The sequence below is a fragment of the Mytilus galloprovincialis genome, chromosome 11, assembly GCF_965363235.1.
Source record: "Mytilus galloprovincialis chromosome 11, xbMytGall1.hap1.1, whole genome shotgun sequence".
NCBI lineage: Eukaryota > Metazoa > Mollusca > Bivalvia > Mytilida > Mytilidae > Mytilus > Mytilus galloprovincialis.
Window position 1 is genome coordinate 15,591,588 of NC_134848.1, and position 13,051 is coordinate 15,604,638.

Here is a 13,051-nt window from a genome sequence, read left to right on the forward strand (position 1 = left end):
CCAATCGACTTCAAACTTGGCACACATGTTCCCTATGATATGATCTTTCTAATTTTAATGCCAAATTAGAGATTTTACCCCAATTTCACGGTCAACTGAACATAGAAAATGATAGTGCGAGTGGGGCATTCGTGTACTATGGACACATTCTTTTTTCTCCTAGAATTCCTTTATATTGATAACACTTTGTGATCAAAACAAACAGAGGTAAAATTGTCAAATATTGGGATACAGCTGTCAAGTTCAACATTGTATTTTTGAGGCCCCTCATGGGGGGGGGGGTCCTAGTAATCACATAATCACCATTTTTTTGCCCATATAATCACATAATCATTAAATATTTGCTTATCTTTAGTAATCAAATAATCATAAACTAAAAATACAGTCCTAGGTAATCAAATAATCATGAAATATTTGGCTTAATAATCAAATAATCATTAAAAAAACGGCCAAGTAATCACATAATCAAAAACCCCATGAGGGCCCTCATTTTTAATCTTAAACTGAAAGTTGAATCACAAAAATACTGAACAACTCTCCACAAGATATGAGTTAAGTTTTTATTTTACTATAAACGCGTATCCAGGAAAGGCACTATGGAAGCATCACATTTACCAAGCGTTATATTTTTGTAATTTACAATACTAGATCGAGGCCGCTGCTGGTGAATTCCAAGCAAGGACCGAAGCTCATAAACTCGGCAATCAAGGGTGTTAAACGCAGGACTTCGGGAAAGTTCGGAGAGCCGATAACCTTGCTTCTGAAGTTGGAATTGTATGTCATCCAGAGTAGCATTTAGCTCAGTAGTCTGTGCTTCTTCACTGACATGATATTTATAGTACATTCTAGAAATACTCTGTTGAAGTTTTATAAAAGGTTTCAACTCCTTCAGACAAAGCGGACCTTTGGCGGTTTAAGTAAACCTTTGATGGTTTTTGCTATTCGCTATTCATAACATCTGTGGCTTTCAAAATCTGGTTTTAAGGGTTCCTCGGTAAATGAAGAGAAACGAAGAAAAGTGCTTTTGTCATACCAAATAAATGAATTTATTTTCATTTTTAAAAGCGAAAATGTCAATCAAGACCAAAATCTCATTTTAGGTTTTATTTGACCGTGAGCTCATCTTCAAGGTTCATGCAGTGCTAAGTTTTGTATTTTGGTCTGTTTTTCTTATACTATAAGCAATGGGTCATCTTTATTTGTTGTATGGAAGAATTGTTAGCTGTAGATGTCTGCCTGGCCTGGTTCTTCTGACCTTGACCTCATTTTCATGGTTCATTGGCCAATGTCTAATTTTCTTTGTTAAGTCTGTTTCTTAGAAACTATAAGCAATAGGTCAACTATATTTAGTGTATTGAATAATTGTAAGGTGTACACGTATTTTTTGATTGGTTTATATGAACTAGACCTCATTTTCTTGGACCATGTTAAGTTTATGTGATAGTTGTAGTAAAGCTTGATGTAAAGGACTACCAAAATAATATCAATGATTAGTAAAGAAGGCGAGACATTTCAGCGTGTGGACTCTTGTTGACATTGTTGTCAACAGTATGCCGTTGCCTTGGTGGTAGAGAAGCCTTAGTGGGTCACCTTTTGTGAAAACTAGCCTGTCAACCTAGTTTGTGTGTTCACAAAGAACATGGATAGACAGACGGATGGAAAATTATGGTAAATCATATGATCTCCTCACAGCCGGCCGAAAAAAATCTGATATAATTGAAAGTACATACGAAATATATGTTAATGCGTTAGTCTCTAAGCTTGTTCATGTAATACAGTCTAGATGGGGTTAATATATAAATAAAAGAATAGTTGGGTGAAATATAAAGACTACAGATAAATGGTATAAAAAGTCAAAGAATAAAGAAATAACGATCTTGACTGGCTATGCAGCTCTTGTACGTCAGAATGAATAAGGTATTTGTCTTGTCTTTCATATCAACTGGCACGTCACGTGCCGCTATTCGGCAGATTCCGTACCTCCTTTTATGAGAGCACCAGATTCACACGAAGTTTTCCGATATTTGGCATGGGTCATTGTTCAAGCTAATATGGTGTATATAATATAACTTTAAAGGTAGAAGATAAGAAGGGAAATACTATATAATTTATTAATTATGTTTTGAAATATCACTTACAAATCTACAGATCATTATAAGGTAGGATCAGTTTACTTAACCGATATTCGACCTTTTGTAAAGTTATTTAACGAAATAAAAACATAAGGAGATAGAATGACAGTATAGAAAAGAAGCTATCAACAGTGTTGAAACACATGGTTTTGTTTTGCATTTTAGGCACCGTTATTTATTCATCTTTGCCGCATGTTTAACATTGGTTCTACGTATGCTATCTGTTCGTTGAAGAACTCTTGCAACAACTTACAGAAGTTCTGTAGTGTTAGGTACCACCTTAATTGGTTAGAAGTATTTTTTTCTATAACTGTAGTCCCTATGTCAATTCGATATCGTTTGGACACATACAAACAGTTAATGTATTAAGATAGAAAGACTTTTAATGCACCAGGTTTATAAACGTTCCAGCATTCTCTTCTTTAATTTTTGGAATATTGTAAAATTACCTTAAACTATATTGATTGATGTTTGCGTCAAGTCCAGTGGCTAATATGTCATGCATTATAATGAATTAACAGTAAATATAGGTAGGTACTGGGAAGTGCATGGGTCGACCTGTTTAAATGACGACAGCGGGTTCTACTGCAAATGGAAAAGGAGGTACGTTAGATAGCGGATAAAGTATTGACTTCCAACTCGCCACCTATGCGAACCCTTCATTGACTTGTGTTTCATATGACGTAATTTTTTTTCAAAGTTGATGCTTTTCTGAATTTGTTTAGCATTTCACAGCGGTATAATACTTTTACTTTAATTATTCATCCCTTATTTTCATTAACTTTGTATTTAAATTGTATCATAGATCACATTTTATTCGTTCAGTGTATGTTCATCTGTTACTACGTATTTAAATTGAGTCAAGCCATTCCAATTGATATTTTAAAGTGTGTCTTTTTATGTTGTGATTTTATACTATTTGTTTCACACAAGGGAGAAGTTTGGTACCATTTAAACGTTTAATCCCGTTGCAATTGTTTGGACCTATCCTAAATCAGGAATCTGATGTTCAGTAGTTGTCGTTTGTTGATGTCGTTCATAAGTGTTTCTCATTTCTCGTTTTTACATAGATTAGACCGTTGGTTTTCCCGTTTGGATGTTTTTACACTTGTAATATTTTGAGGCCCTTTATAGCTTGGTGTTCGGTGTGAGCCAAGACTCCGTGTTGAAGGCCGCACCTTGTCCTATAATGGTTGACTTTTATAAATTGTGACATGGATGGATTGTTGTCTCATTGGCACTCGTACCACATCTTCCTATATCTATTGTCACTGGACCAATCTATTGTATGTATTGTTTGATTTTTGTTCGTCTTGAACAAGCATAGAATAATTGGCATTGAAACCAACAACAGTCTCTCGCCATTATAATTTAATGTAGATGTTAAAAAAGTTTACTTTTCTTCTTAAGATATTTTCTTGAACGTTAAACAAAAGCGAAAACCACATCTAACTGAGAAAATTGGAAAACTTTAATACCAAAGTTATTTCTCGGGATATTTAAAACTAGAATTTGCACTGTAATTTTTATTTTTTATGCAGACATTCGTAAAGTCACTACTACATGTATTTCGGTTATTGATTTATATCGTAAAATTTGGCGAATGATGAATGAATATTAAACAATGATCAACAAAATATTTAAATCAATCAGTCCGCCATTATCTATTTGTGCAATTGTCATAAGTCATCACTTGGCAGACGTTATACAAGTTTTGGCGCGAATCCCAACATAGGTCAAATTTTGAATAAAAGTTCGTATTCATCAATTTTAACATATCTTAATATTAATTGTAAAATTTTGGCAATTGTTTCAAATTTATTTCGTAGACGTCATCAATAATTTTTGGAATTATAAGTTCGTAGTATGATCTGAGTTTTTGATTTTTTTGTAAGTATTATTATACATTTTTATATTTTATATAAGCAGTTGGATATAATCGGTATAGGACTTGGGAATTACATATACAAGTAGCTCAATTGGAGCCACGAAAATTATGGATCAGCTGAGGAGGTGTGGAAGGTAGAGTTACTTTGGATTTAATTATTTTCGTGGGTACCAAGTTTCGTGGATTGGGAAAACTTGCATTTTCATTGAAATTTGATTTCGTGATTTGCCATAATCTGCATCACTTCCAATAGAAAATTTGTCAATAGTTGTGCATTATAATTTTTGATTCCCGGGTGACCACGAATTCTTCGAAAACTGGTTTCCAACAAATAATATTCATTATTTACTATTCTTTATAGTTAATATAAAAAAGAAGATAGTCAAGTTAAGTTAAGTCTATTAGAAAGAATCGTATAGACATTTCACAGATGTTTGCTCGCCATTTCAGATTTTCGTCTTTGGAAAAGATTCAGGTTAAACTAAAAAATATAGTATATAAAGATGTTATCGTTTTTAAAAATTTTGATTATTAGATTTCATGACAACTAAACTACAATTGACCAAGTCCGTAAAGACTTACTCGTGTACCTATATAAAGGCGTAGGAAGTTATGAAATAAGGGATCGCAAAGAAAACTTGAAAAGTATATAGTAAAAAATAAGGGATATATGTGAGACAGCAATCCATCGACAGAAATAACGAAAAGACATCTAAAAGGTCAGTATACAGTTTTTAACAAAAGGCATACGTCTCTACAAAGTGTCAAGCTTTTAATTCCATTAAAGTTTTCTACATGTTATATATCTTTGCAAAGATAATCATCCATATCTGTGTTTTATTTTTAGCGTTGGTGATATGAACAGTCCCCGAGAGCAACGCTGCAATGTTTGCCAACTCCGACGGGTATACAATACTGCTGTTGTCTGGTGCTCCGAATGCGAGGAAGCACTATGTTCCGAATGCAAACAATATCACGGCCTGATGAAAATGTCCAGAAACCACAAAACAGTTTACATAAGCGACTACCAACGACTAGCTCCATCTGTCCTTGCTATCAAAAATAGATGTGATGATCATGAAGAGAAGTTTGAATATTTTTGCGATCGCCATGGAAAACCGTGCTGTATTATTTGCATAAAAGATCGTCATAAGGAATGTCGTGATTTAAAACAAATCAGCGATTTAATCAAAGATTCAAAATCTTCAAACGAATGCATAACTATAGAAAGGGGACTGAAACACGTACTGCAAACCATCGACCGCGTTCGAAAAGATAGAACGGATAACATATTAACCCTAGATGATCAGGCGACCCGATACCAAAACGAACTCAGGGAAATGAAGCGTGCCATTAACGACCATCTTGACAGAATGGAAAGTCAATTTCTCGATGAAATGGCAACAAAACAAAGGGAGATGAAGTCAAGAATCCAACGAGTTATCGATGATATCGACGATCGAAGAGAAAAAGTTCAAAAGAAAATTCGAAATATCAACGCCATGAAACGTTACGCATCTGACCTCCAGAATTTTCTTGGCATCAGGGGGATGGAATTCGATGTAAAAAACGAGCAAGAGTATTTAAAAGCTTTGAAAGAAAATGGCAGTCTCGACAGCCTAGATATGTTCGTGCATTTCCATTCGTTTTCAGCTCTTGAAGCCATCAAGAATAATGTTACGGTTTTAGGACGTATTACTACGAAAACAACGAGATGTACACTGAAGGTCACGCCACAAAACTCAAACCTGGACAGATTCAAGTCGATTTCATGGTGGGATCTTAATGACAATTGACGAGTTTCGTTTGAAATGAACCTAAGATGTACTTTCCGTATTAAATTTGTTTGCATTGTTTTGATGACAAAAGTTTGTAAGTACTTTTAGTGTAGGATAAACTGTTTTGGTTGTTTTACTCGGAAGTGATATATGGTTTTCGTCTTGTTCTCTTAAACAAATAGAGCTGTACTTTTCAAAGATGATTTCGCAGCAGTCGGAGGAGACTTTTTGTAATGTTTCTTTAGTTCAGAACTATAATTTGGCACGTTAGATAAAGGGAACTCACTGACAACAGAATACTTCTCGTCGTTAAGTAATTTACGCAATCGTACTCTATTTCCTTAAAAAAAATCGAGTTCAGTCCTTGTAGTCATCAAGAATATAGTTACAGTTTTAGGACGTATTACAACAAATACAACGTTCTTTATTTTCTAAAGACTTCATGGAATATCAAGGATTAGAAATACTTTTTTTCCCATACTATGGCATATATCTGTTGAATTAAATACTAAGCAGCTGCGAGAAGATTTGTGTCTTAAGTATGATTTAGAAATATGATGTTATTAGTAGTTATTATCTGGAATGAACATTGTCGTGAAATCGAAATAAGATCAGAATAAAAATACCATTGAAAGATCGCTCTTTCATGTAAGATTAGAATAAATGCATCGTACGCTTAACTGTTTTTACATGGTAAGGTCTAACAGCAGAAATCATTGATAAGTGTGTGTCATTCCTTTTCGCAAATATTTTTAAATGTTCTTGATAACACGGATTATTCTAATTTACTAAAGAAACTTTAGTCATATTTTAAATGAATAACCAAATGACACTTAACCGTATGTGCTGATTTCATCAACTAGATTACTTTCAATGGTGTTTTTTACGCTCTGTATATTTTTATGTATATCATACAGTTTTCACAAGTTTCTTAACACTTACGACACATCGGTTTGCTTCGTTCTTTTAAGGATTGTGTTATATAATGGAACAGTATTGTATTGAATGTTGACGTCACAAATGTGTAGAGATTTTTTTCATGGTTGTTATTTATCTTATTTATAGGATGAAACAGAAAAGGAAAGTGGAATAATTAATAAAGAAACTTTTAAAAATAATCTCAATGTTTTTAATTCATTAATTATTGTTGTGCATGTGATTTCAAATTTCTTGAGAAAATTATTTTTCAGATGGACTGTTAAAACAGTTTATGAATTATAAAAACTACGAGGAAATAATTACAAATTCGAATTGAAACAAATTCCGTATTGACAGAGTTACTTGTTACTATATATTTGCACGAGAGAAAAAAAACCTGCCTCCAACAAAAAATATTTTTTTTTGGATGTAACACATCTTCTGAATGGCTTAAAGCTTTTGTCTATCAGCTCTTAGACATAATTATGTAAGGGAATTATAAAACTATAAGGAATGACTGTAATATTTTGTTGTCTATATATGATGGAATAAGATAAAACATATGGTGTACAATAAATAATCCACGTATTGCGTTATATAAAAGTTTGCACCACATTGTTTGGGTTAGGGAGCTACCATTTGATATTTAGGGGGGGGGGGGGGGGGGGGGGGGTTGGCTAGGATGATATTTGAAAAAAATAGGCAGGACAGGAGTTTTGAGTAAAAAAAGACAGGATGAGACACTTGCAAAAAAAGGTAAGGATGATAATTTAGGTAAAAAAAGTCAGGATAAACTAAAAAAAAAAAAAAAAGGCAGGACCAATTAGAGTGAAAAATAAAAAGACAGGACAGGGATTGCAACTAAAAAAATGCAGGACAAAATTTTTCATCCTAGCACCCCCCCTCCCTCCCCCTCCCCCCTTATAAAAATCAAATGGTAACTCCCTTATTTTGAATAGACTAAAACATATGTTACAGTCATTCCCTATAATTTAATTCTAATTTCAACTTAGATAAATTGTATGATTGTGCCTTACACACAAAAATCATAGTAGATAGATACTCAATTTGGATTACGAAACACAGCAAAATATTACATAACACAAAACAAAACCGTCTTTCAATTTAAGTATTATAATTAATGGTTTTGTCAATACGACATACGTGAGGGTTTGGATGGGGTTAAATGTAAGAATAATGCCCTTAAAAAATGAACATAAGAGAATAACGGGTAAAACAAATGAAGATTAGAGAAAAAAAGGGGTTAGTTTTTTAATGATTAGAGAAAAAAGGGGTTAGTTTTTTAAAGATTAGAGAAAAAAAAGGGGTTAGTTTTTTAATGATTAGAGAAAAAAGGGGTTAGTTTTTTAATGATTAGAGAAAAAAAAGGGGTTAGTTTTTTAATGATTAGAGAAAAAAGGGGTTAGTTTTTTAATGATTAGAGAACAAAAATGGTGAAAACTAAATGTTTACAGAATAACAGACCCCCTCCCCCCCATCCAGACCCTCATACGTCATTATGTAATGCATACAAGATCGTCTGTTTGGTAATGTCTTTTAATAAAATCAATCATTATGATCCTTTTAATCTAGTGATTTAAATTATAAAACAATTCAATTAAATTAGTTTTAGGTCATCTGGTTTGAAAATGCTTCTTGTCTTTTGGGTGTTTCCCAGTATGAAAGAAGCTGGTTTTGTATGAAAATGTCGTTATTGACCATTGAATAAAGTTTTTAAAAAATAAGGATAAAAAATAATAATAAAGATATATCATGTTAGCTATGATTAAAATGGAGCTTGCCCACACAGTGCTCAACGTTTGAAATATATACACCGATCATAATAAAGCAGTTTTGACGTTGTCTTATAATAGATGCTTTAGTTTGCCTTGTGGTACCGGTCGTGATGCTCATGTTATTACAAACCCGGTAAATAGTGTAATTCGATAGGTCATATTAGTGAAAAGGGAACGTAATTGTAGTTACGACATAAGGAACATATCTGGGATCTAAATGTAAACCATCCATTTTAAGTAGCAACATCTAAGCAGCGTCTGTATATGGAATATAAATCTTCCAGTTGGTTGTACTAGATTCTAGAGCTTCCGTTACCTGTCATACTTTTCGTGAAATCATGTTCCTGTTTACAAGACTCTTATAAACAAAGAGGTCCTATTTGTTAATTTGTGGTGTATTTTTAACTTTTATTGACGAATTAACAACTATGTTGACCGTTATGAAATGTTTTTGTAAAAGATAATAAAATTGAGAATTGAGAGAGAGAGAGAGAGAGAGAGAGAGAGAGAGAGAGAGAGAGAGAGAGAGAGAGAGAAAAGAGAAACAACTACCCGACCACAGAGCAGAAAACAGCCGAATGCCACCATTGGGTCTTCAATGCAGCTAAAAACAAAAATGTATACTGTTCAGTTATAATGGACGTCATACTAAACCCCGTAATACACACGAAACTAAAATTTAAAATCATACAAGACTAACAAAGGCCAGAGGCTCCTGACTTTGGACAGAGCTAAAATGCGACGGGGTTAAACATTTTTTTGGAGAACTCAACCCTCATCTTGTACCTCTAGCCAATGTAGAAAAAACCCAAACACACAACAATACGCACAGTAAAACCATGGTTGTGTTCGGATTGTCGTAGCCACACTAAACTCCTCTATCTTCAATCATGACATCATCAAATGCGACTCATCATCAAATTTGAAACAACACGTACGAAGGATGTTACTGACACACACTGCTACTTTTGCATTGGTACTTGTTTTGTACTAAACATCTGTATGACAGGAAATAAACATTTAATATTTTGTACTATTTCTTTACTCTAAAAATATTATAATATTTAGGTACCTGTATTTAACAGTATTTGATTTGTACTAAATTTTTTAGTACTACAAATCTTTGGTACAGACATTATACCAACAGTGATCACAATAGTTCATGTTCGAAAATCATAACTTTAGTAATTTGAAATAAACAAATTTTCAAAATGTTGAAAATGTAACCAAAAATTTGTAGTACATACATTTCAACTGCAAATCTGGTACTTAATTAAATATTACAAAAATTTTAAAGTAACAAAATAGTACTGAATTTTAAAATAAGATTTCCAGCACTACAGGTTTTTGATACAGAAGTACTTAATCAAAAGTAGCTGTATATCTGTGTTGTGAGACTTTTTAAATTTGATGAAAGTAAAAAAGTAAAATGGTTGAGAGTACTTATGTTTTTTTTTCAATAGTCAGGATTTAACATCACCCTTACAGCACCACCTGATTAAGGTGTTACAAGGTTTCAAATATATAACAACAAAAGACTACTGTTTTATCAAGTTTTACACAAACTAAAATATAAATTTTTTGAAAATCTCTTTACTTTTTCGCTCTCTCTCTTTCACTCTCTCTCTCTCCTACTTTCTCACTCTCTCTTTCTCTCTTTTTTCACAATCTCTTCATATAGAAATATCTATAGATTATTTAATAGAATAAAAAAAAAGGTTTACATGTGCTATGCATATATTACATGTTGTTTGCTCTGTTCCATAAATAGGTCAAAAAGATATATATTGATATAAATTTGGTTGTTAGATTACCATCCAGGATAAATAATTAGCATAGGGGCCCAAAGTTTTTCAAGTTCAAAAACTTTGTTGTATTTTCTTGCTGTATATAACTCTAAGTTATAAAAGTTGTTTAGTCTATTTTTTAATTCAATTGCATTTGGAAGCTTTTCTTCTAGCTTGCATTTATATATAACTCTAAGTTATAAAAGTTTTTCAGTCTATTTTTTAATTCAATTGCATTTGGAAGCTTTTCTTCTAGCTTGCATTTATATATAACTCTAAGTTATAAAAGTTTTTCAGTCTATTTTTTAATTCAATTGCATTTGGAAGCTTTTCTTCTAGCTTGCATTTATATATAACTCTAAGTTATAAAAGTTTTTCAGTCTATTTTTTAATTCAATTGCATTTGGAAGCTTTTCTTCTAGCTTGCATTTATATATAACTCTAAGTTATAAAAGTTTTTCAGTCTATTTTTTAATTCAATTGCATTTGGAAGCTTTTCTTCTAGCTTGCATTTATATATAACTCTAAGTTATAAAAGTTTTTCAGTCTATTTTTTAATTCAATTGCATTTGGAAGCTTTTCTTCTAGCTTGCATTTATATATAACTCTAAGTTATAAAAGTTTTTCAGTCTATTTTTTAATTCAATTGCATTTGGAAGCTTTTCTTCTAGCTTGCATTTATATATAACTCTAAGTTATAAAAGTTTTTCAGTCTATTTTTTAATTCAATTGCATTTGGAAGCTTTTCTTATAGCTTGCATTTATATATGTATTTTTTTAGAGTACGTATGTTAAGACATACAATAAGTTACAAAAATGCCCCAAAGAAAATCTTGCAACGCAGCGACGTTAAGGTGAATTTCCCGCAAAATTGCAACAGGAGTTATTTTCGCTTAACCAATGAAAATACATAACGGTACACATAAGCATCAAATAAAACAGCACATAGACGAAAGGCACATACAAAATGAATGCTACAAAAGTTCATTAAAATGTCATATAGGAAAAATACATTTAGAACAAGGGTTTTGGGAAAAATCAGGTAAATATTCCTATCATAGTTCAACTTATAAACATAAGCATTTCGCCAACAAACCGTTGATTTAAAAACTTTAATTCAAAACTAAGTAAGTCTGTTATAAACTGTAGCTTGACTTCATGTGACTTGATTGTTTTCAGATCAACTTGATGCTCATGTGAAGCATGGGAAAATTCTTTCAGTTGTTAACTTTGAAGTTTAGAAATAAGCATAAAAAAATTCACAAAATTCTGAACTCCAAGGAAAAAGTCCCTAATCAAATGGCAAAATCAAAAAGCTCAAACACATCAAACGAATGGATAACAACTGTCATATTCTAGACTTGGCACAGACATGATCTTATTTAGACAATGGTGGATATAACTTGGTTTTAAAGCTAGCAAAACCTCTCCCTTAATATTACTTATCTCTCTACCAGAGACAAATTGACATAGATGTTTACAAACAACATAATTGTTGTTAAGAAGACAGTTTGATGTACTCAACTTATTCGGATTGTTTCTTGGTATTTCATGCATTATTTTCTACTAAGTATCCAGTTCACAGAAATAAGTAGATGTGGTATGAGTGCCAATTAGACAATTATAAAACCAAGTCACTAGGTGTAAAAAGTAAACCATAACAAAAACGGCATTTAACACGGAGTTTTGGTTCACACCAAACAGCAAGCTATTAAGTTCCCCACAATGACTAATGTAAACCAATTCAAACAGGAAAACTAACGGTCTAATCTATATAAAAAACGAAGAACGAGAAACACTTATGAACCACATTAACAAACAACTACCACTGAACAGCTCGTTCCTGAATTTACCATATCTTTTTATATTTTTAATTGATTGAATATATTTATAACGACTGAAGTTTTCCTGACCTTTTTGCTGTCCTCAACTTTTTCACTTAAATTGTTCCCAACTTCACCATTTATCAAACACTATTACTGTATCACTAGCCTGTAAATAAAGGCAACAGTACTTTACCGCTGTTCGAAATTCATAAATCGATTTAGAAAAACAAATCCGGGTTACAAACTTAATCTGAGTGAATACATCAAAAACAAGAAGAGAACTACGACAGAACAGAAACACAACACCAAAACGCAACACAAACAGAAACGAACTATAATAGAACAATGGCCATTTTTCTGACTTAGTACAGGACATCTTTGCAATAACACACAAATACAACAGAAAAAAAAAAAAACAACACTGAGGTTGTGAACGGAAATCATGCACGTGCATGAACCCGCCCCCTAATGAATTGACTAGGAATGTCTGTGTTTCTGTAAGAACACTGAGGCATCCTCCACCAATAAAAACTGACCGGCATGAAATAGCACAATAGGGTTGAAAGTAATGTAAGACACCAATCAATTAATCAATCAATCAATCTCACTTGAATCAAGCACAATAATACACCATTCAAACGACTAAAAATATTTGAAATACATGAACTTATGATGAAGGTGCTAGAATCATACACCCTGCTCGATTGTACAGTGAAACCTGTTTACACCGAATCTCTTCGGGACTTAAGATTTTGTTTGGTTTGGCCGATGTTCGGTTTTAAGGGTTTAAAAAGCACATAATTTGATATGACGGTGATTAAAACATGTTTGATGATACATGATTTCGGTTTATGCAGGATTCGGTTTAGCCAGGTTTCACTGTATAATACACCATTTGCAACAAAGACAATTTCAATATCAGCCAA

At 32.5% G+C, this 13,051-nt stretch overlaps 1 long non-coding RNA gene across 1 annotated transcript; it reads left to right on the top strand.

Annotated features, from left to right (window-relative positions):
• The first annotated feature begins 4,042 nt into the window (after nt 1-4,042).
• On the top strand, nt 4,043-6,922 carry LOC143051729 (uncharacterized). The gene is made up of 2 exons (XR_012970883.1): nt 4,043-4,154; nt 4,868-6,922. It is a non-coding gene; the product is annotated as an uncharacterized LOC143051729 (long non-coding RNA).
• Nucleotides 6,923-13,051: the final 6,129 nt, after the last annotated feature.